Source organism: Heterocephalus glaber, unplaced genomic scaffold (genome assembly GCF_053883595.1).
Source record: "Heterocephalus glaber isolate CG9 unplaced genomic scaffold, H.glaber_assembly_v1.0 deba00001429, whole genome shotgun sequence".
Lineage (NCBI taxonomy): Eukaryota > Metazoa > Chordata > Mammalia > Rodentia > Bathyergidae > Heterocephalus > Heterocephalus glaber.
In genome coordinates this window covers 26,719,336-26,744,781 of record NW_028258294.1, presented here as the reverse complement: position 1 = coordinate 26,744,781, position 25,446 = coordinate 26,719,336, and the positions used below count along the sequence as shown (strand labels likewise).

The window sequence follows — 25,446 nt, the reverse complement described above, 5'->3', positions numbered from 1 at the left end:
ACACTAAGTCCCATAGTCCCATGTCTAACATCTGGACCAACCCATGGCAAGATGTGAATTCCAAAGGATTTGTGTGGTTCCACCCTTATGGCACTGCTGATAGTTGTAGCTCTCATGGCTTCTCTCTTGGGCTAGCTTTGCTCACTCCTTGCAGCTTTCCTCAAATGATCCATGTCCCTGGCTTCTCCAAACTTCTGGGATCTCCACTGCACCTTTGACTTCACACTCACAGCTTTACAAATTACCCTCTCAGGGCACACTGCTTGGCCTGCGAGGCTACCTTCTGAAATCAGGATGGAAGCCTTCCTGACCTCACATCTCTTGCATTCTGCATGTGCCTAAAACTCATAATACATGGATGATGCCAAGATCTGCTGTCAGCTGGAGCGGTAGCCAGGCTTCCTTTTCTCTTGCCTATAGGGATGCAGTTCCTGGATTGCTGAACACTTTGAACCCAATCCTGAGGAACAAATTCCCTAGGTCACAGCCACTCTGGAACATGGTGATCTGGGATTCTGTCCTCATACCAAAATATTTTGCCTTTGCTACTTTGAGGCTGCAAATGATGGAGTCCTGCTGCTTATGATGCCTTCTGGCCATCTTTTCTATTGTTCAGTTTCTTTTCACCATCCAAGTTCTCCTCTGCTCCTCTTTTTGTAGTCCAAAATTTTACCAGAGCTTCCTTTCTAGCCAAACTCAAAACATTTTAAATCATTCTGCTAGGCTCTTTACTCTTGATTCTCAACATGGGTTTACACAATATTTAAGAACCATTATTAAGTTTATCAACATTATATTATATAGGAAGCATATTAACAGGGAACTATAACAATTAGAATCCTTGTTTCTGTGCTGATCATGGGGTTGTAGCTGGTATTTAAAACTACCTTCTACTACTAGTATCCATTCTGTATTCCCTTGACCTTCAGCAAGCACCTCAACAGGTCTTAGTTCTTTCCCTGGTGGAGTGACCCATACCTTCATTCCTGAAGGTTCTAGATTGTTATCCTGCTTGGATTGAGTTGTTATAGTTTTTTATTGACCTTAATAACAGGGCATATAAATATTAGGAGGTTCCCTAAGGAAATTCCTGCATTTTAAGTATATTGTTTCGTCTTTCCACTGTGGAGTAATAGTCCAATCTCCCTTTGACAGTCTGGGTCAATCACCCTTGCCAACACTGTAACTCCTTCTTTAGCTTGACTCAGAGGTATGAGAACAAAATGATGAGAGGGAAGTCTTAGCTTCAAGTTCAAAGGGATCATTGTTGTATAAGCCTTCCCCTCTATGGAACTAAGAATTATAGGCCAGCAGAGCATAAGATTTTGAGAACAGGAAGCAAAACTTTTGCTAGTGGATCACTAGGGGTAATAGTCAGTGGTACCATTCCCACTTCCACCACTTAATTCCTGGACCCATGAATCTTGGCTATGGGAGACACAGTACTGCATAGGTGGATGCTGATTCAAAGCATATGCACCCTTTTGAAGTGCTTTGCCCCAGCCCTGCACGCTATTGCCACCTAGCTTGCATCTTCAAAAGGCCATTCCACCTTTCTATCAATCCAGCTACTTTTGGATGGTGAGGAGCATGATGAGGCCAGTGAATTCCATGAACATGAGCCCATTGCCTTACTTCTTTGGCTATAAAATGTGTTCCTTGATCAAAAGCAATGCTGGGTGAAATTCCATGACCCTGGATAAGGCATTCTGTGAGTCCACAGAGGGTAGTTTTGGCAGAAGTATTATGTGTAGGGAAGGCAAATCCATATCCAGAATAAATGTCTATCCCAGTAAGGACAAAGTTTTTCCGTGATGGAAATGGTCCAATATAATCAATTTGCCGTATAGGACCAAAAAGTTTTCATCCTCCTATTTGAAAAATAGGAAGTGAGTAGAAAGTTCTAATCCCAGTTACACATTTCTATCTTATAGTGGTGTCTGATGTTTTGGTAACATCATTTTATATGCACAAATTAGGCTCTATCATTTTCATCACTTTACAGTCAGTATGTGTATAGACTTTTTCACATTTTCATTAGTTTCATTGTTCTTCCTCACATTTCACTTCCATTTTCTGGATGAGACTTTCTTCAGAGGTTCAACCTTTAGAAGTTGCTACAGGGAGAATCTTTCTCAGCAATGGAATTTGTTTTGTTGTTTGTGAGAAAATGTCTTTGTATTTGTATTCTTAAGTAATAATGTAGAAAAATATAGATTATAAGTAGACAGTGATCTGCTGTCAGCACATCAAAGATATCATCTCTTTAAATTTATTATACTGGGTTTATGGGTAGTTGAATTTGATCTCCATCTTGACTAGTTGAACATAATTGAATAGGATTTAAAGAATTCAATTTACTTATTGTCTCTATTGTAACCAAATTCTAATTTATGTTTAACATAAAAATGTAATTTTAAATGTTTTATGATATCCCTTTACTTCTAAAATAACCAAAAAGTCTGCACTGGCTCTTCAAATGTTAAAGATTCTTCGTGAATGTATTTCTTTCTGTATTCTTTTGTGGATTTCCATAAAGAGACAGATTTTCTTTTTTCTACATAAAATAACTTTGTCCTTGAAAATCTCAATCCTGAAAAAAAAAATAGAAGTAGTACAGTAGCAAAACACAGCTCCACCATGTCAGGTTCCGTTTTGAACTATCCAATGAATGAAATAGTTAAATTTATATTAGATTTATTAGTCTGCCTGTTATGGCTTGTATCTAGATGTCCCACTCCAAAGATTCACGCAGTCATGGGTGGGTATTTTCAGAGGTAGCTGAATCTAGGGTGTGTGATGCTGAGATCAAGGATGTGATGCTGAGATTGATTCACATGCACGGTGCAATGTTAGGATTAAGGCTGCTCCTCGTGGGTATGGGTGCTACCCTCCCTAAGGGTGGGCAGCCTGGATAGGATATAAGGGCCAGAAAGAGGTTCACTGCTTATCATTTGCCATTTGCTGTTTGTTACTCCCCTACTTTGCTGCCTCCTGCCTTCTGTTCACCATGAACTGTTTCTCCTCTGAGATGCCCCTCTGCTGTGCCACCATGTCTTGGAGCCAGCCAACTATGAAATGAAACCTCTACAAACTGTGAATTATAATAAACCTTTCCTACTTTAACTTTGGTTGTCGAGTATTTTGTTTCAACAATTAGAAAAGTAACTAAGACACTGCCTTAATGCAAAATGTGCTCTAATAAACAGATAATACATAGTATAAATGTTAAATGGCATTTTAAAATAGCAGTAAATGATTCTGGTAAAGATAAGTTGAAAACTCACATAAAGATTCTATACACTTCCTTATAGTATTTCAATTTTTCGTATATATTTTTTCTTTTTTCATTGTGCCAGAGAGGGGAAGAATTCCCCCAGACTTTGTCTCTTTACAAATATTCTTTTTTTTTAACCCAGCTGTAATTGCTAAACAACAAATGAAATAGTTAAATTTATTAGATTTATTAGTCCAGATAGCTTATAGACAAGTTGCCAGTGACCTATAAGATAAAAAGCATACACATGAGGCTATGTTGCAGTTAAATCTTCTTCCTTTTGTGTCTTGTCTCTTCCACTCTATCCCCCTTCTTTACTCTCTGCCCTCTCTTATTTTAGAGAGTTGATGAGGTAACCTTTTATTTAAAGACACTGTCTAAATCAGAAAAACCTCTGTGCATATTGGGCTGGTTGGTTTCCCATCCCATATCATTCAGTTTAATAGAATTGCTTCATATTTACTAAAATACTTAGTATAATGGCTGATGCAAAGAAGAATATAGGAACTACATTCAGATGAAATTCAGAAAAATGGGGGCAGTATTACAAAGTGTACCAGTTAAATGGCAAGTGTGCTGTATGGTACCTGTGTAATATTTTTTGCTATTTTCATTTTCATTTATAATAGCTTTGCTCCAAAAAATGCAATAGGGCTCATTTTCAGGGGATATCACTTCTAAAATCATGCTAGAGCCTGTTTTCTGGGTAGGTCTTATTTTCAGGGAAATATGACATTACTCTCTTGGACACAAATTTTCTGTCTTCTAAACTACTCCATATATTGCCATCACTGTGACCTGACACACACCTGAGGAAGTCATACTAATCCTTACAATCTTTAATTATTGCATTCATTTTCATTCACAGAATATCTGGCACATATTGGTTGCTAACTAAGTGTGTGTGTGTGTGTGTGTGTGTGTGTGTGTGTGTGTCTGTGTGTGTGTGTGAATGAGTCAAGAAAAAAGAAAATGAGAAATAATGGAAAAAACACTATCTTCATATCCTTTATAAATATTTGAACTCTTACTGTGTCCCAAGCACAGGACTTGGTGTTCACAGTGGTGAGCAAAACATACAACCTTACTGTCTCCAGTGAGTTTTCAGTCTTTCATTCAAATAAATAGATAAAATTTACACAGGCCTGATTATGCATCAGGTACTATGCTAAGTACTTTATTGAAATGATCTCATTTGGTCTTCACAACCATCTCAGTAAAGGCACTCTTACTCTCCTAATTTTGTTCAGGAGACAACCAAAGCAAGACAAGGTTAACGTTCATAAGAAATGGAGCCAGGATTAGAAGCTAAGATGACTTCAGATTTACAGTGTATAGTCACTGGCCAATCATTCTTGAGATGATTGGGAGACGATATAAAACAGAGGCTTCACCAGGTATCCAAATGCATAAAACTGCCTTCTAGAATCAGGCATAGCCACCACTTAAACTGGGTTTTCAGAAGCTTCCAGAACCCTTGGTACCTAGTAAGATGGAGATTCTTTTCTGTGACCTTCTATTCTCTGCCTAAAGTGTATTGGTCAAATTTGTTTTCATTCTAGGAATTTCAGCTCAGAAATTTATCCTACTATGCATTTTTGTGCTCCCCTTTTGTGGCATGGTAGATCAAACTCAGGGCTTTTTGAAAATATTTTTTTAGTTTCTAGTTTAATTTCTAGTCCAGTTCTTTTATTGCCTTCCTGTATTCATTTGTATCCTTAAAAAAACCCTATGTTTTTTAATGTTTTAGTGCTTAGACAAACATTTTAAGTCATTATTTTTAATTTTTATTATTGATATTTTTTACTATCTTGTAATTAAACTTTTAAATGTATTTTTACTTTGTACTTTCAGAGTTTCCTTTATTTTCACTCAGAATGAAACCTCGCATTATTCTTTTAATAAAGGTAATTGATGAAATGTGGTTGAATTTCATACCTTTGTAAGACTTTTAATACAGATTCTGCCATAAATAAGGAAATGGGATTGTGGAGCATAAGACTCAGAATGGGCTTTGACAAACAGTAAAGTAGTTCCGAAGGTAGAGTCGAGCATGGAGCTAGCTCAGTAGGGCTTTGTGTGTGTATGAGAGGGACATGTGGAGCCTTAAGGGAGTATGTCAGTAAGCCACTCTATCCACTCACTTCTTTTGCCAACTGCTTTTGTGACCTTTGGCAGATCTCTTCCCCCTTCTTCTCAGCAGTAGCAAGAAGGGGCTGAAATAAGTCATCCAAAATGTGTCCTTCCAGCTCTTGTATTGTGTGTATCCTGTGCTTCCAAAAGGAGTGGATTAGCAGAGAAAAACAGCATGTTTTGATTGAGTCATGTTAAAATGGCATATCAAATTATCAAAACTCTCCTTTTTATTACCTAAATAATACCTCCCCAAATTCCCAGATGTATCCCCTATGCCAGTTATGATGAATCTTTTAGAGACTGAGTGCCCAAACTGCAACCCAAACCCCACTTATTTGTTGCAAAGTGCCAACACTGTTATTAAACCTGAATACTTTTAGTTTTAGTTAAAAAAAAAAACAACTCACAGAACACATGATGTCATTGTAGGAAGGCTCTGTGTGCACATTGCAGCATGTGTGTGTTGGGTTCGCCAACACTGCCCTATGGTATTGTAGCCTTGCCCTGTCTATTAGCCTTTGAGCCCCGTCAACATGTTCCTGGCATCCAAATGGCCTGTCCAGTTAAAATGAACCCTTTGGAAAGTAAAAGGAATGGTTTGTATTCCAGGTTCAGTTGCTTACTTGTCAAATTATATGGCCCTGCGAAGGAACTTCTTCACTCTCTGTTTCCTTATCCATAAAGTTATAGTATGGGCTCTGGAAAAGTCATTAGTTTTAGAAATGTAAGATATAAAGATGCAGTGCATGCCTCATTATATATAAAGGGAAGTAACTGTTTAAGGTAGTCTAATGTACTCAAAAGAACTTCCTAAAATAGAAAAGCTATATTTCACAAAAAAGTTTTAAAATCATGTTTTATAGGTTGGGAAACAAACCTATTTTATAGTTGGACCTTTTTGGGGCAGGCTGATGGCCCCATGGACTAGGAAGATAGCAAGCAGGAAGAAAAGCAGAGAGCAGACATTTGGATAGTCTGAACACCTACTGAATAACTTATCAGATGTGCAAAGAATAGGGAATTGTTTGTGAAAAACAAGCCCATGGCTCATTCCACCCTGTCTCCAGATTAGAGCTCTGGTTTCTGAGTCAGAGCTAAATATTAGCATTTTGAAGAATTATTGTTCAACAGGGACATGTACTACAATGATGCAGCAAAATTACTCTTGAGCTCTGTGCTATCTTGACCTTGTCTGGCTGAGCAGAAACTCAGCAAGGTTCATGGGTTGCTCAAAGTAGTGACCAAGCTGGCTAAAAGGCCCAAAGATGAGCCTTTGGAACATTTAGTGAATTTTTTACAAAATCAGACACTCTTACAAAATTGAGCTGTCTGGTTGCTGAATTTCTGAGGAAAAGCAAACACAGTACTGGGATATGTGTGTAGGAGTAAAGAGGAGGGATTAAAGCTGGTTAGATGGTGTTGATACGGATGACAATAATATCTAGAGAATCACAAAGAAAAAAATGCATTAGTTCTAGAATATTGTATCCTCACTCCTGCTTCCAATTTTGGTACAGATTTTTACCCACAAAAGAAAGTTTTACCTACACAAATATCTCACTTTGAATTTTAATTCTTTTTAAGTAAGTGGGCACCATGGCCATATTATAAGCTACTGAACCAAAAAGGATATGGCACCCCTCTTCCTGGATTGAATTGAGATTCTTATGGGGATAGAAAGCTCACCATGACCAAAATGATGGTGTCATTATAAAGAATTGGGAAAAGTGTTCTGGATCACAGAGGATACATTAGCCTTTTCTTCCTATGATAATCACAAAAAGTCTTCATGGGAGAGGTAGTACTTAAACTTGTTTCTTAAAATGAAGGCAATTGAGGGCCAGGGATTTAGCTCAGTGATTCCGGCGCCTGCCTTGCAAGTGCAAGGTCCTGAGTTCGATCCCAGGTGCCAAAAAAAAACAAAAACAAATTTTAGGGCTGGGGATTTAGCTCAGTGGTTCCGCCACCTGCCTCGCAAGCACAAGGTTCTGAGTTCGATCCCTGGCACACACAAAAAAAAAGCAAAACATTTGGGCCAGGGATTTGGCTCAGTGGTTTTGCTGCCTGCTGTGCAAGCTCAAGGACCTGAATTCGATCCCCGGTACCAAAAAAAAAAAAAAAAAAAATGAAGGCAATTGAGGAAGAGAAAAAAGATTTTTAGGCAGCTACAAAGTTTTGTAAAAAGCATAGAATCAGAGATACGGAATTTTATCATGGGCTGGAATTTGAAAGAATGGCAGGAACTTAATTAGGAAATAGACTGATAGTAATGAGTGGTTTAGAAAGGCACTTAAATACTACCTTTGATGACAAGACCTAGAATTTGGATTTTGTTATGGCTTGTATTTAGATGTTCCCCAAAGCCTTATGGAGTCATAGGTGGGAGTTTCCAAGGTGGCTGGATTAGGGTGTGTAAATGTGGATTAAAGTTGTGATGCTAGAAGTCAGGATGCCCCACCCTAGTGTAGGTTGCACCACCTGAAAGATCAGTAGCCAGGAAGAGATACAAGGGACAGAAAGAAGGCAGGGTTGCTGCTTCTGCTGCTGTCATTGCTTACTACTTGGTTCCTTCTGCCTGCCTCTTCAGCTTTGTTGTGGACTGTTTCTCCTCTGTGATGCCCCTCTGCCATGCCACCCTGCCTTGGAGCCAGCCAACTATGGACGGACATCTCTACAAACCCCTATAAAGCATTCCTTTTTTAACTTTGGGTGTTGGGTATTTTGTCTCAGCAATGAGAAAAGTAACTAAGATTTTATCTTCAAATTCTAGGAAGGCAAAGAGGAGGTTGTTGTTGGTTTCTTGTTGGTTTTTTTTTATTAACCTGAGATGGAACCTAGCAGCTTTATCTTTGAGAATCTAACTTTGGTGAAGAATGATATCTAATTAATTGCACTAGGGGACTGGTGCCTTGAAGAACATTTTAAAAGCTATTACCACTGTTAAGATTAATGATCTAGTCCTAGAAATAGAAAGACACAATATAATTGGGGATAAGAGGCTGGATTTAACTTTTATTGTTGAGTGAAATTTATCAGGTGTAAGGATTTGGCATGAGATGTAGAATTTAATGGTGGCATTCTAGGTTTCTCATTTTGAAGGCATGGTAGATGATGATCTGATGAATTGATTTGAAAAATAACTTTATTTCTTGGTGTACAAATGTTTTCTCTACATACTATTTAAGCAAAACCCAGCCTCAGTATGTAAGAACCATTCATATGGTGCTGTGAAACCAAAAAATGAGGCAGACAACCCAAGATTTAAAGTATAAGTTACTGAGGAGTTACAGATAGAAGTATGTACTGGGTGGCAGCAAGAGAGGTAGATTCCTGAATTCCAAGGCAGAAGAAGGGATTTATATATTAGAGTGGGCAAACGTGGGCTACAGCCAACTGGAATGTACCCAGCCTCTCTTAAAAGCTAGGTTCAGTGTCAATGACTAGTATGCCCTGCTCAGCTCTCAGTGATTTTGTCTTGTTGGCTTGGGATATGGGCCAGTGTCACCTGGTGGGTAAAAATGGCAATCATGACCAAGATAGCTGTAGTTACTTCAAGCTGGATCCCTACCTATATTTTTGTTTATACAATCAGAAGAGAAAATGATATAGGTAATATTTTTTATGTGGGCCCAAGCATTTTTGTTTGAAAAGATAAAAGAGGTTTCCATTTGCTCAAATGTACATGCGGAAGAGGACACTAGCTGCTTCTGAAAATTCATCTCACTCCTGGGGACACAGGTAGACTACATTCTCTAGCTTTCACAATAAGGTTTGACCCTCTGGTTGAGTTCTAGCCATTGGAATGGACAAGAACGATGATTACTGAGTTCAGGTTTGATCTATACCCATCTTGAGACACTGGTGCCTCCTCCTCTGTCTGGTGGAAGTTGAGACAACCTCTGGGGCACAAATTGAAGGTGACAGAACCTCCAATAGTGTGGATCCCTGAGTGACTACAGATGTGGGTTTTACTTGCCTGATGTTGTTACATGAGTGAAAAATGAGCGCCTATTTGGATCCATTTTTTACAAAGGGTTACTCTATCATAATTATTACAGCAAGTTCTCACATTCATTTGTTGACTCAATGAATATTTGTGGAACCTTGTGCTTCTGGCACTACATTAGGTACTGAGAATGTAATAGGAAGCAAAATATATAAGCGCCTTGCCCCTATAGAACTTGTAGCTTAGGGAATAACACAAATTTTGTATTTCTGCTCAGAGAACCTCAATGTACTATTTTATTACATCAAAATTAAATTTTTGTTTGAAAATTTCTCTTCACACAATTTTTTAAAACACATGGCATGCATTATTACTGATTTGAAATAATTTCACAATAACCAATAATTAGCAAGGTATAGAGTGATGTGTGAGCTCTCTCTTAGTCATCTTCAACATTTTACATTTCATTAGTATAATTGTGTAGTTTATAGCTGTCAACCTAATACAATTTTTGCCGTCAGCATCACCAGCTCAATGTTTTAACTCATATTTCAATGATAGAAATAACAGTGTTTTGAGGGTACTAATAATGAGAATTCAGTCACTTGAATGAACTTTTGCTTGAGAAAAGCTTTTAAACATATATATGTTTACTTATTATTAGTTTGATGTGTAGGACTAGAGCAAGTTTGTGGCAGGTAGATGTGAGATTTAGAATTTGTATCTGATGAGCTCCGATTTGAACAAGTTGTGTTTGAGGTATCAAGAATACATCCAGAAGGATCTCCCAGCTCACTTCTTAAGTTTGTGATTTTTTAATTTTTTTAATGAATTTTATTGGTACATTTTAAAATATAATGCAATGTAATGGTATACAATATACAATAAGTGACATTTATCATTGGAAATTTGCACCTTTACATAATCTCTTGGTTCTTATTTTTCCCCATCCCCCTGCCCTCCCTTCAACCACTCCATCTCTCCCTATTCCCATTTTTTCATACTCTCATATTAATTCCATTCCCTTCTTTCCTTTTCCCTACCTTGCCCACTTCCCCTTCCCCTTTGCACCTTTTCTTCCTATGTCACATTATCTATTATACCTTTTAGTTCTTATTTATACTTTCAGGTTCTCACACTAGAGAAACTATTCAGTATTTACACGTGTGTCCTATTTATTTCACGTAAGAGTATCACCTCAGTGTGCATCCATTTAGCTATAAATGTCTCTAATATCTCTTTTTATGGATGAATAGTACTCCATTTTATTAAAAAACCACATTTTCATTATCCAGTCTCCGTTGATGGGCATTTTGGCTGCTTCCAAGTTTTAGCTATTACAAATTGTGTTGCTATGAACATGGGTGCACATATATCCCTGTGGTATGATTCCTTTAATTCTTTGGGGAAGATACCCAGCAGGGGAATAGCTGGGTCAAATGGGATTTCCAGTCCTAGTTCTTTGATATATTGCCATACTGATTTCCACCGTGGTTGCACCAGTCAGCACTCCCATCAGCAGTGGAGCAGTGTTCCTGTTTCCCCACAGCCCCACCAGCATTTGTTATTGGTTGATTTCATGACAGCAGCCATTCTTTCTGGGGTGAGGTGGAATCTCAGCGTTGTTTTCATTAGCATCTCTCGAATGACCAGTGATGTTGAACATTTTTTCATGTGTTTCTTTGCTATTTCTACTTTTTTGTCTGAGAAATATCTGTTCATGTCAGACGCCCATTTTCGGATTGGGTCTTTAAATTTGGGAGGTCTGATTTTTTAAAGGTCTTTATAGATTCTAGATAGTAGACCTTTGTCTGAGGGACACCTGGTGAAAACATTTTCCCACATTGTGGATTGTCTCTTATTACTGTTGGTGGTTTCTCCTGCTGTGCAAAAGATTGTTAGTAAGAAGAGATCCCATTTGTTGATTGTTTGTGCTAGATCACGGGCAACTGAGTTTTTTGTTAATAAAATCTTTTCCTACACCAGTGTTTCAAGAGTTCTTCCTAAACTCTCTTCCAGTTGGTTTAGTGTTTCTGTTCTAATATTTAGATCTTTAATCCATTTAGATTTTAGTTTAGTTCATGGTGAGAGACATAGGTCTAGTTTTAGTCTTTGGCAAGTTGAAACCCAATTTTTCCAGCACCATTTATTAAAGAGGCTATCTTTCTTCCAGTGAGGGTTCTTGGCTCCTTTGTCAAAGATGAGGTGGCTGAATGTGTCTGGAGTTGTTTCTGAATCTTCTAATCTGTTCCACTGCTCCTCCGGTCTGCTTCTTTGCCATACCATGCTGTTTTTGTCACAGTTGCTTTGTAGTATAGTTTCAAGTTGGGGGTTGTAATTCCCCCTACCATGTCTCTGTTACCTAGAATTGCTTTTGCTATTCTGAGTCTCTTCTTGTTCTAAATGAATTTTTGGATTGTTTTCTCAAGGTCCATGAAGTATGCTAGGATTTCAATTGGGATTGCATTGAATCTATATAGCAGTTTTGGAAGTATGGTCATTTTCACTATTTTGATCTTTCCTACCCAGGAGCAAGGGATGTCTTTCCATTTTCTGATATCATCTTCAGTCTCTCTTTTTAGAGTGCTATAATTTTCAGAGAAGAGCTCTTTGATTTGTTTTTAGGTTGATTGTTAGGTATTTCAGTTTTTTGGATGCTATTGTATGTTGGTTGTTTCTCTTGCTGAGCAGAGAAGCTTTTTAATAAGAAGAGATCCCATCTGTTGATTGTTTGTGCTAGTTCATAGGCAACTGAGGTTTTGTTCATAAAATCTTTTCCTAGGCCAGTGTCTTCAAGAGTTCTACCTAACCTCTGTTCCAACCTGTTCATGCAGTTCAGCATTTCTGTTTTAATATTTAGATCTTTAATCCATTTCTATTTTAGTTTGGTGCATGGTGAGAGATATAGGTCTAGTTTTAATCTTTGGCGAGTTGAAATCCAATTTTTCCAGCACCATTTATTAAAGAGGCTCTCTTTCCTCCAGTGAGGGTACTTGGCTCCTTTGTTGAAGATGAGGTGGCTGAGTGTGTCTGGAGTTGTTTCTGAATCTTCTAATCTGTTCCCCTGGTCCTCTGGCCTGTTTCTTTGCCAGTACTATGCTGTTTTTATCACAGTAGCTTTGTAGTATAGTTTCAAGTTGGGGGTTGTGATACCCCCTTCCTTGTCTCTGTTGTTTAGAATTGCTTTTGGTATTCTAGGTCTCTTCTTGTTTCAAATGAATTTTTGGATTGTTTTCTTAAGGTCCATGAAGTATGCTGCTGGAATTTCAATTGGGATTGCATTAAATCTGTATAGCAGTTTTGGAAGTATGGCCATTTTCACTATGTTGATTCTTCCTACCCAGGAGCAAGGGATGTATGTCTTTCCATTTTCTGATATCATCTTCAGTCTCTCTTTTCAGAATGCTATAGTTTTCAGAGAAGAGGTGTTGATTTGTTAGGTTGACTCCTATGTATTTCTGTTTTTTAAATGCTATTGTGAAAGCAATTGTTTGCCCTATTTCTCTCTCAGTGAGTCTGTTGTTCATGCAGAGGAAAGCTATTGATTTTTGTGTGTTGACCTTGTATCCCGCTACTCTACTGAATTTGGTTATTAAGTCTAGAAGACTTTTGGTGGAGTTCTTGGGGTCTTCTATATAGAGTATCATGTCATCTGCAAATAATGCCAATTTGACTTCTTTATTCCTATCTTTATTCCTTTTATTTCTTTTTCTTATCTAATTGGCGTGGCTAATGTTTCCAAGACTATATTGAACAAGATAGTGACAGTGGACATCCTTGTCTTGTTCCTGCTTTTAGTGTGAAGGATTTCAGTTTTTGACCATTTAATTTGATATTGGCTGTTGGTTTTTCATACATGGCTTTTATGAGATTGAGGTAGAGACTGTCTATTCCATTTTTATAGGGTTTTTATCGTAAGTGCATGTTGGATTTGTTGAATGCTTTTTCTGCATCTATTGAGATGATCATATGGTTTTTGTTCTTGGCTCTATTGATATAGTGTATTACATTGATTGATTTGCATATGTTGAACCGTCCCTGCATCCCTCGGATGAATCCCACTTGGTCGGGGTGTATGATCTTCTTGATAATCTTCTGCATTCTGTTTGCCAGTATCTTATTAAGTACTTTTGCATCTATGTTCATTAGTGAGATTGGCCTATAGTTCTCTTTCTTGATTAGGTCTTTCTCTGCTTTGGGGATCAAGATGATGCTTGCTTCCAGGAATGAATTTGGAAGTATTGCTTCCCTTTCAAATTCATTGAAGAGTTTAAACAGTAGAGGCAGTATTTCCTCTCTAAATGTCTTGTAGAATTCAGCAGTGAAGCCATCAGGACCCGGGCTTTTCTTAGTTGATAAGTTCTTAATTACATTTTCAATTTCAGTGATTGATATTGGGTTGTTCAGAATTTTTAGATCATCTTCGTTTAACTTTGATAATTCATACATGTCTAGGAATCTGTCCATCCCTTTTGTGTTTTCCATCTTATTGGCATATAGGTTCTGGAAGCAGGTATTGATGATCCTCTGGATTTTTGCTGGGTCTGTTGTAATTTCATCCTTTTCATTCCTAATTGCATGGATTTGGGCCTTTATTTTTAGATTTAAAAAAACTACTGGTGAGAAACAGATTAAGATATAAAGAGAAGGAATTGTTGAAATGGAATGATCTTAGGGTCTGTAGAGGATGGACTGAATTGCATAACAGCCCTTCAAGGAAAGGAATTAACTAAAAGGAAAGTGAAGTGACCTTTTTTTTTGAAACAAGATGGCAGGGAGAATTATGTTATGATCACTGAATCTAAAAACAGTCACTAAAGACAAGATCTTTCCCTGTGTGGGGCAGAAAACTATAATGCCTCAGTTTTAGGACCTGGAGTCAGACAGACCCAGGTCCAAGTCTTATCAACAGTTACATAGCCTTTGGAAAGTCTCTATTTCAAAATGCACAAAATGGGAACAATAATAACATTTGTCTCATACTCTGTTGGGAGTATCAAATGGCAGTCTGCAAAGTTTCTGATAAGTAATAACACCACTGTATTAGCAAATGGCTAGTAGAAGCTAGCAACCAAACCTTTGGACTTTTACCTGTTCATGCTCTTCAAATTTTACCCATAGAACCATGATTGGTAACTTGCTGAGTGGTACCATATGAAGACAAGAGAAAGAGGGAATTGAAAGTCTCAGTAAATCATTTAGTTTGTGGATAGAGTCAAATCCTTGTTCAGGCTGATTGTGAGAATAGCAAGAGCTCCTAATGAGGATTTTAAAAGTTGCTTTCTTGGAGGGAATAAGGGAAGGAGACACATAGAAAGCTTGAAGGTTATGAATAGAGAGAATGACCTCCAAATACACCAAGACAGTGACATGCCGAAGAAGTCCCAGATAACCTCATGTGACTCCTCCCTGTTACATGACAGTCTGGAAATGGGAGAGGGCTGACTGAATTATGCTTCCCAGGGCATTTCACCGTACACCAAGGCTTTCATAGTGGGAATATGGGCTGGGGAAACAGCTGACCAGTAGGGGAGCAGCACTGAAAGGAAATTAAGTGAAGCTAAAGCTTATGAGATGGTGAACAGACACCATACAGCAAAACAATCCTCTTTTTTGTGATCCGCACAAGCTTAGAGCAAATCTACCAAAATTATAGCATTCCTGGCAGGTTTGATATCTTACAGGGGCCAGAAAAGGAGCAAACCTTGAATACCAGATCAGATTCTTTAGCTGCAGCACTTTGCACCATCCCAGGGAGCATTTATGAAAATGTTCAAGTACAAACACCATCACAAAACAATGAAGTCAGAATCTCTAGGGATCAAACCCTGAAAAGTTTCTCAGGGATTCCATTGTGCAGCTATGGAATCCCTGACTATGTACAAATAGTGAATGTAAGGGACTCCAGGAGAAGAGACCAAGGCAAATGAGAAGAAATAAGGTAGAAACCCTCAGAAGATATGGGACAAGAATCGCCTAATCACAAAGTGAAATTGGAGATCCCACTCAATTTACATACATTCTTAAAGGCAGGAAACCCCTTAAATGTCATCTGAGCTACAGAAACGTACATGTTTAGAGGGCTGTAGAGGTGGAAAGGAGGCAGAGGCCTTTGACACAGAGGGCCAGGAACAATTGATGTTGTAGAGGGTTACATCAGAGGCCAAGATGAGGAATTGTTTTTACCTCACCAGGGAGAAATTTTCTAGGGTTGCTTAGTTCCACCAGCCCCTTTCTTCAACAGGTGAGTTCATAGTTGTATGAATGTTTTGTTCATGTACAACAAATGACTGGCTTTAAACAAAATACATTTATTATCTAATAGTTCCTGTGGATCAGGGGTCCATAAATAACCTATCTCAGTCTTCTCTTAAGGGTCTCTTAAGGCTGTAGTCAAGCAGAGGCTGTAATTTTACTTGAGATCCTAGCTTCTTTTTTGAGCTCACTGATTTTATGTACAATTTAGCCCCTGTTTAGGTCAGACCTACCTAAGATAATCTCTCTTGATTAATTTAGGGACCTTAATCACATTTGTAAAATCTCTTCACTGTTGTCACACATCATGGGGATCAATATTTCATCATATTCACAAGCCCTGCTCACACTCCAATGGAGAGTGATGGTACAGGTGTGTATTGCCAGGAGGTGAGACTCTTGAAGATCATCCAAGAATTTGCCTGCCACAATAGCCATGGATATATTTAGCATTTAACAAGTCTTTATTAGACACCTACTATGACCAGGCATTATGACATATTTGAAGGCAGTAAATGCTTTGAAAAATAAAGCAGAATTTAGTCTGTAGGGGCTGGCATGGAACTTTGATGTTTAAATGGGGTAATAAGTATTGGTTTTGTAGAGAAAGTAATTATCTAAGCAAAGTCTCCTTTTGATGAAAATAGATTTCCCTTATGCCTTGAATTCTCTGGATGTTTCAGTTTATTGCCCTTTAATCCTTAATCTTTATTTTTGTAGAAATAGTAAACCAAAGAAAAGTCTGCTTTTGATTTTATTAGAAATAGCTTGTTATTATGCAAATCAAAGTGATCCTGAAAGCAAAATCTAAGTCAAAGTAAAACCTTCGATGATTCAGTGGCTCAAAACGCAGAAGTCTGCTACCCAAAAAAACAAAAACAAAAACAAAAACCACACACACGCACACAAACCCAACAACAACAACACTCTTATATTGTAGTACTATTAAAGAACTGATAGACACCGGTTTTGTCCAGAGTGTATGGTTTATTGATGGATTCATTTATTCATTCATTTCATAAAATGTACTAAGAACTTATACATTAGACTCACTAAGCATGGGGTTTTCAAAGAATAAAATGTTGCTAATTTTGAAGAATTTATAGTTGTTTGGGACAGATGGACTCATGTATAGATAATTTCAGTTATAAAATCATAGTGGGGCAACAACACAAGTTATTATGAAGAATTAAAACATATTCCTTAGGTTATCTGAGTAGAACTACGGAATCAAAGATTTAATAATTTCTAGAAACAGTTTTTCAAGTGTGGCCTAAGATGATTCTGACAAATACATAGTATTCTAAACATCAGTGGCTGTGAACCTTTTAGAGGTGAGTGCCCAAACTGCAACCCAAAACCCACTTATTTATTGCAAAATGCCAACACTGCAATTAAACCTGAATACTGAGGTTTTAGAAAAACAACTCATACATTAACATCTTTTGTCTTAAAAGAAAAACAAATAACATATGTGCCATAGTTTCGCCACCACTGCTATAGACCCAAGGTAGTTGTGATGAAATAATCAAGTTTGGCTCCCTTGAGCTGAGCTGGAGGAAAGGAAATGGTAAGCCAATGTTGTGACTTGATCAGAAGACCCAGGAGAGAAAAGCATCCAAAACATTAAATATTGATAGTGCAGCATTTATCTAGTGGTGAAAAGCACAGTAATACAACAAATAGCTAGGAAAGCAGCAGCCTCATATAGTATCTCCAGTGTTACTTACTAAAGGTACTGTATGAAAACTGTCCCGTTGACAGTTCTGGATCTTAGTGCATAAATCCTAAAGATTGATATGGCTAACATACTTTTCCATATGCAGGGACTGTGCTGCTAAGTGAATTCTATGACTAGAGAACAAACCAACCTAAAATGTAACTGCTTGAAACCACAACTTTTGATAAGCTCAGAGTTCTGCAGCATAGATGTAATTGAGCAGTTCTTGTCTGGGTCTGGCTGGGTGGTTTGAAAGAGCTTTACCTAGGACAGGTGGGATGACTATAGCCTCTTTCTCCACATGGTCTCTTGTTTTCTAGGAAGCTATAGCAGAGTATTAGCATGATGGTTGAAGGATTCCAATAGCAATGGCAGGCAAAATGCTTTGCTCAAGCACTTGTGTCACAGTCCTTAATGTCCAATCCACAAAAAGAAAGTCATACACCAAGGAGAGTGACTTTATTTTAGATTTATTTTGTATAGAAGGAATAGAATTAACTACTGTACATCCTGGTTATGATTTGTGATTATATCTTTCTAGTATTTTTGATTCTTTTTAGTTCTCTGTTTTGCATACTGGGTAAGTCTGTGGTTTGTACTGATACATAGAGAAGATATGACAGCACTGAGATTTGAAAATTCGTGGAATCAAACATGGAAATTTGAATACTAACTATGTTGTTTACCACCTATGTGGTCTTGGACAAGTTTCTTCACTACTTTGAGTGTAATTTCTCACCTGAAAAAAATGAAGATAAACATTGTATTTCATAGAAATATAAGGATTAAATTATATTGCATATAAAGCTTTTAATACAATATCTGATATATAATACATTGTCAATAAATAGTTATCATCATTAGCACTACTATTCCCCTATCATCACAAATAATGTCTCTACTTTATCTTTTACTTTTTCTTCAGTATCATCATCACCACCACCACCATCATTACCTTTTCTTTCCAGGGTGGGGGATTTAGCTCAGTGGTGCCACTGCCTGCCTCACAAGTACAAGGTCCTGAGTTCAATCCCCGGTACCAAGAAAAACAAAACTTTTTCTTTCCAGTACGCTCTTCCCAGAGCACTCAACTTGAAATCAGATCTTGGTTTTATGTTTACTGTGTATGCATGTGGCTTTACAGAAATTACTTAGTCCTTTGGAATTTAGATTTTGTCTATCTAAATAATTTTACAGTACTTGAAATATTTATTTTTATACACATTTATAAAAAGCATTTTACAAGGTAGTGAAAGCGGTAGTGATACTCTTTCCTATAAAATATTGAATGATATTAGTTATCTATTGATATAATAATGCTGTAAGAAGGCACAAAACCTCAGAGGTATAAATTGGTGAATGTGTCATTTTTTATGAGTTATCAGGGCAGTTCTGGTCATGTGCTGGTTTAGGCTGCTCTCAGCTGAACTCTCATGAACCTCTGATCAGCTGATGGTCAGCTGGAGTCTGACTGGTCTAAATTGGCCTCAAATGGGACAATCCATTTCTGCTTCATGTAGTCTCTCATTACCCAACATACTCACACAGCTTTTTTATACCTTGGGAAGAGCCCAAGAGAAAGAGAGAGCTTTTTACAAGGCCACTTAAAGCCTAGGTTTATGAATGACACATTTTTATTTGTGTTACATTGTATTGGTCAAAGCAAACCATGTAGTAGAGTAGATTCAAGGAATAGGGAAGTTACCTCTGTCACTTGATGAGAGCTGCTGTAAAATCATATTACATAAGGTGTGGATATGAGAAATGGACAGCAAATTGGGGCAGTTTGTATAGTCAATCTATCACAACACCCAAAATATGGTAAAGAAAAATCATTTGTATTTTTATACACATAGCCTTAGCTGAGTGCTTAAAGCAGACAGACTTTAATTATTATATTAATGACACTGATTACTGTTTAGTCAAGTTTTTATATAAGAGCTCATTGCTGCAAAAATGACATTTCACCTCACTATTTCTTAAAAGCTAAGCTCCTCCAGTAACCTTTATTTTTCCTCTAAAGGTATGAAACATAGATTAAAAATTCAAATAAAAAATGATTCTTTTGGCACTCTTTTTGAGCAATCTGTTGGCAGAAAAGTCTACAAAACATATAACACTGGATGTAGGAGTAAAGTTACATAGTCCAGCCCTACAAATCTGTCAGTCTGAAGGTGGAAAAGGGTTGGGAATCTGTTTAATTAGAACATCATTTTCCATGCATTTTGGTGTGTTCGTCTTGACCATGCTAAGAGAACTTTGAAAATGCCCCTCTTTACTTTTCCTTTGCCCGATTCTCTTTCACTTCCCTCACCAGCTCTTGTGAGATTTAATTATATAGGATAAGTGACATAAAAGGTAAATCTTGTATAAAAGGTAAATCTCCACAAAAGCCAAAGGTCATTTTTAGGCACCAGACATAGTTTATGTTATTACAAGCAAGGACATTCTGGTCCATATGAATTGGGAGAGACATAGAACTGACCAAAACCAACCTTTTAAATTAAGTGAATATAGAAACCTTCCTTTTACCCCTAGGAGGTTCATGGAGGCTAGCAGAAAGAAGTTTTTTCGTAAGATAAACACTTATACTAGCCACAGGAATCTGGAGTTTAGAGGAGAAATGAGTATCTCTGAAAGGATGCTTCTCATGACTAGGTAAACTAGACAACACATCCCTAGTTTTACTGGCCTTTGTCTTCTCCCATTAATCCAATCTGCTGGAAAAAATATTCACTAAATAGTGGACTTCATTTTATAGTTCCACTGGAAACTACCTGTCTCTACTGGGTTCCTCTGTCTCCCTCTATGGTCACTTGACCACAGTTTTAAAGAGTTTTGGAATAGATGAGGCATTTACTATAGGGTCTCCAAGGGGGCTTTTCATTTTTTCTTAATATTCTAGAAGTTTAAGGATCATGTACTCATATTAGTGATAATTTAGGAAGTAGGGAAACAACAATGTAAGCAAATTTCCATAAAACAAGATTAACTTATTTGCTCTATTTATTGCATGGCTTTGATCTACAATCTCTCTCAAAGGTCTCTTCTCTTCAGAGGTGGGGATTTTAGAAGGTGATCAGATCCTGGGAGTTGGATCAGTGGATTAATCCACTGATGAGTTCACAGCGGACTGTGCTGTTGGGTGGTAGAGCCTGATCAGAAGAGGCATATCACTGGAGGTGTGACCTGGAAGGGTATATTCTTGTCCTCAGCTCCTTCCTCTCTTTTTCTGTTTTTTTTTCTCTGTCATTGTTGAGGAGCTTTCTTCCACCATGCCCCTTTACCTTCCTGTTTCTCCCTTGGAGTCAATGAGCTATTGACAGAATCCTCTGACATATGAACCAAAATAAACCTTTCCTCCTTTCAGTTGCAGGTGTTGAGTATTTTGTCCTAGTCATGAGAAAGTGACTAATAAAGAAAATTGATAGCAAGAATTTGGGATTTGCTGTGATTATACCTTACCATGTGGTTTAGAAACCTTTTAACTGGTTTGAGAAGGAGTTTGGAAAGCTTTGAAGATGTGGTCTAGAGAAGCCTTTAAATCTATCAGCAGAGCTTTATGGATAATTCTGGTCAGAACTCAGAAGATCAGAATGCTGATAGGAATGCAGACAGTAAATGCCTAGGAGGTGTTAGTTGGGAACCAGAGCTCCATTGGCAATTAGACTAGAGACAAAAGTTTGTCTGCATTTTGCCCATGCCCTGAAAATTTGTGAGAGACTGAGATTAAGGGTGGTGGATTAATTGATCTGGTAGAGGAAATTTCAAGTCAGTCCAACATTCAGTTTGTAACATAGGTATTATTGGCTGCTTTAAGTCAGATTTATAGTGAGAATCAGAAAGAAAAAGTAGTTGAAAGATATGAAAGTTTGCTGTTTCACCAGAAAGGAAGCTTGCCTGCAAAGTTGCCTGCAAAGGAGAGCATGGTTGCTGAAAAAATTAGCATTAAAAAGAAACCAAGTATTTTGCATCAATGCAATAGGAAAGATGGCTTGAAGGCATCTCAGGAATAGATCAGTCCCCACTCCTCACAGGCTCAAGGACATAAACAGGTGAACTGCTTTGAAAGACTTTGCTTTGATAAGAGAGCTCCAGGGTGTCCTGCTCATTCAGGGATGCCTATGAAATTGTTTCCCCAAATTCATTCATCCAGGAACTCTGAATTCACTGCAATCATGTTCCAAGGGGGCCAGGCTACTGCTGCAAGTGACAGCAAATCTTGGCATCATCCACATGGAAATACATTTTCAGGCATTAAGGCAGAATGGGAGAATTGTGGTGTCATAGAAGTATCTACTCAGATTTCAAAGGGTGACCTGAGAGTATAGGCAATTAGCCCTTGAGAGGGTAATGTATGAAGCTCCATGGGTAAAGCTGAATGTTCAGCATTCAGTGGAGACCCAAGAAGTTGGAGATTCCAGGAACATGGAACATCTGCTGAGTAAAATTGTAGGTAATGAACAGATCCTGCCCAAGAGAGAGGCCATGTGAGCTGCTTCTGAGTATCTCCCCACTTCTGAGTATTTCCACCACTGCCTCACTCTTCTGAGTATCTTGAATGAGCCCTGGATTCAACACTGGATCCCAAGAAACCTCAGCCACACTCAATTTGTCATTTCTTTTAGCAGCTTTCAATTTATATGACTGATTTTCCCCCTAAGCTATTTGAATTCATTGTGAAAGTGAAATTTCACAAAATGCTACATTGTCTGCTTTACCCATATACAAACATCTAGAATTTATAGTGTTACATTAAAAAAAGCAAAGAAAATCTGAACCAGCTCAAACAGATTCCTCTGCTTAATTTTTCCCGTTCATTCCAATTAAATGCAAAACATGTGTTACTCCAGATGGCTATAGCTCTTTGCTCCCTGGGTAAAATAACTACAAATGGAATAAATCAGGTGGCTGACTTCCATGATTTTTTTTATTTTTTGAGGTACTTAGTTGGCTTCTGGTTATTATTTCTGATGCTGCTATTTTCAAGTAATAGTTCCTGGTATTTACTGAAAGGGATCATGTAGAAACAATGTAGGCTTGAGAGCTTTTAGTTTGAGTTTAGGTCCAACTCCTCAGTTTGCTGGTTTGTAATCTTATGCTGTAGTGACCTATCTCCTAGATGATCACTGTGGTTCCACGCATCTAAGAGGAGAAAAATAATTCTCTTTCCTTCTGGATTTCAAGATCTTCAACACTAAATAATTTGTATGCCAAAGTGGAATATTTTGTGGAAGCATAGTCTGATCTCCTTCATAGCCCTAAAATAAGTTATTCAGTAATACAATTCACTGGTTCATTTAGATATATCACATTCTGTGCTGAAGATTTTGAATGTCAAGTATTCTATTTTGTTTGTTTACAAATTATGAGGACCAGGATATCATTTTCACTTTGAGTTGCTTAACAGTGTCAGCATAAAATGTACACCTCTGACAGGATCCATGAGAAGTTCTCTATCTAAAGAATGTGTTCTTCAGTGCTGTGGAAAAACCGAGGGCAAAAACTTTGCTTTTCCTTTCTGACTTGAATCTAATTGTGTGCTGCATTTTATTAAGGTATGAAAGATGGATGCCAGTCACCTAATTTACCTCAGATGGTGCAATACAGTTTATACCAAGAGATGAACTCTACTTAGAGGACACAAAATTCCTCAGAAAATAATTTACCAATTTTAAGAGAAAAGAGAAGGAATATTAAGGAAGGCAAGAAATTTCTTTGGTCTTTATAGTATCTGAGTGAATGTCTAACCAAATGATGAATGTGTTTACCACAGAACTATTATGAGCTATTTGCCTGTTTTGATGCTGGCTTCTTTAAGGAAGTTAACCCTGAGGAAAACTGAGAGCTGGGTTATCATGACTGAAGCTGAGAAAAAAATCTCTTTGTGTCTGGAAAAGACACTGCATGATTGTTCTTATTGAGAGGTCACTACTACATTATTTTTCATTATTTCCTTCAAATTTGGATAGGTATAATGGAATTGAGCTATTAAAAAGAGGGGACTAATTACAACTAAAAATATTTTTATATTTGAGAATATCCTTATTGGGAGCAAAATGAGGTGATATATATTGATATCTGTAAATTACATTCAAATGGTTCAATTAAAAATGTAAATATATTTACATACAGAAATATGCATATATATATATATCTCTACATGTGGAAAGACCTATATAGATATATATCTATTTATATCTATATGTATGTAGATTTATACATTTATATATGGAGAAAGAAAGAGGAAATATTCCATTTTCTTTTACCCTTCTAGATTCTTTGGCTGGGGGCCCTCCAAAATTAGGCAGAGAAAGTGACAGACTATCAAGAGAAAAACAGAAGTATATTAGCATGTGCATTGTATGTGCACATATGAAGAAAGAGAGCACAAACATATGAACAAGTGAGCAAGTACATAAATTGGCTGAGTGTTAATTATTTGCCAAATTTAGGTAGTGCTCATTTCTCTCTTCTTTAAACTTTTCTTTATGTTTGAAAATTTTTAAGGCAAACATCCCAGAATAATTTTAAAGCAATGTGCTAAAATGTCCTGGTGGAGCTATGCAGAGCATCTGAGTTAGAGAAAGTGCAGACTCAATCTAGTCTGCAGAAGGTTGAATTCAGGGAAAGTATATCAGAAGAACTAATGCCTAAGCTGAAACACTTTCTGTATAAAAGCTCAAAGAATCCTCTCAGAAACCACTGTAAGGGAGCAACAACTATGTATGATTCCATTTTCTAGATAAGAAAACCAAGATAGCTAGAAATGAGGTTGCTTAAGTTCACAATGAGGCAGTCAGTTTGCACAGCTCCAGGAGCAGCCATTCACAAAGTTGCATTGTTTAGTAGTATGGGCCACCCATCTAGTAAGAAGTAGATCTGGGGAGTCATATATCCTTAACCTCTGCAGGGAGGTCCATATGGCTGGGACACAGGACATGAAGTCGTAATGGGGAGGAATGAGGTGAGAAGTCACATGTGGCTGGATCAAAAAAGGCCCTCCATGTTAAGCCAAGTTGTTTGACCTTATGTTGAAGATTATGTAGTCATTGAAAAATTTTAAGTGGAGATAGAAGAGGGTTGGATGTTAAAGAAATCTTTCCTGGGGCCGGGGATTTAGCTCAGTGGTTCCACCGTCTGCCTCGCAAGGGCAAGTTCCCAAGTTTGATCCCTGGTACCAAAAAATCAATCAGTCAATCAATCAATCATTCCTGTGAACAGGGTGAAATATAGGGGAGTGAAACCAGTAGACTAATTGGGAAACTTGCAGAAATTCAGGCAGAAAACAACAAAGATCCAAATCAAGTAGTGGGAAAGAATGTAGGGAAGACAATGCATTAGTCAGCATTTTCATCCCTATAATGAAATATCTGATACAGGTTACTTATGAATAAAAAGACTTATTTACCTCACAAGTTTTGGAAATCCAAAGTCCAAGATAAGGTGGCTCCATTTGCTATGTCTCTGGTGAGGGCAGTGGATGGTGACACATCATGGCAGAAGCATATGTAGAAGCAAGTAGTCACATCTCAAAGATAGAGGACGGTAGGGGACAGACTTGCTCCCTTTATAACCACCCTTGTGAGGGTACTGGAAGGGGTCACATGAGAGCTACCTTTCAAGGGCACATCACCAGTGACCCAAGGACCTCCCACTAGGTTCCACCTCTAAAGTTCCCACCACCTCTCAGTACCACCACCCAGGAGGCCAAGTCTTCAATCACAGTGTGCCTTTGGGCGACACTCAAAGCACAACTAAACCGTAGCATAGGGTGATTAATAAGGCTGATCTGAAGAACTTGAGCCATCCATTGGACAATGGAGAAAACTTTTACTGATTCTTTCTAGATTTCTGATGGGGCAAATTGGGTGTGAGGATTGAGAAGGAGATTTGGAGGTAAGACAATTTGGATGGAAAGGTGGAGAATTCATTTTTGAACTTTTTATTGCACAAGTGTCTCTTCATCTAAACTAGGAATAGGGAGTAGTGTCACATTCTACTAGTACTCACAGTGCCTTGCGTGCTTTCTCTTATAAAGCAGATACTCAAATAAATAGTTTTTGGATGTGTTGAATATTTGAGGAATGACTTAGAGAACGTCTCAGAATG

General features: G+C 37.7%; 1 long non-coding RNA gene across 1 annotated transcript in view; it reads left to right on the top strand.

Moving 5' to 3' along the window:
• The window catches only part of LOC110344271 (uncharacterized), a 222,320-nt gene that overhangs the window by 174,094 nt on the left and 22,780 nt on the right, over nt 1-25,446 (top strand). The gene's annotated exons all lie outside the window — the stretch shown is intronic.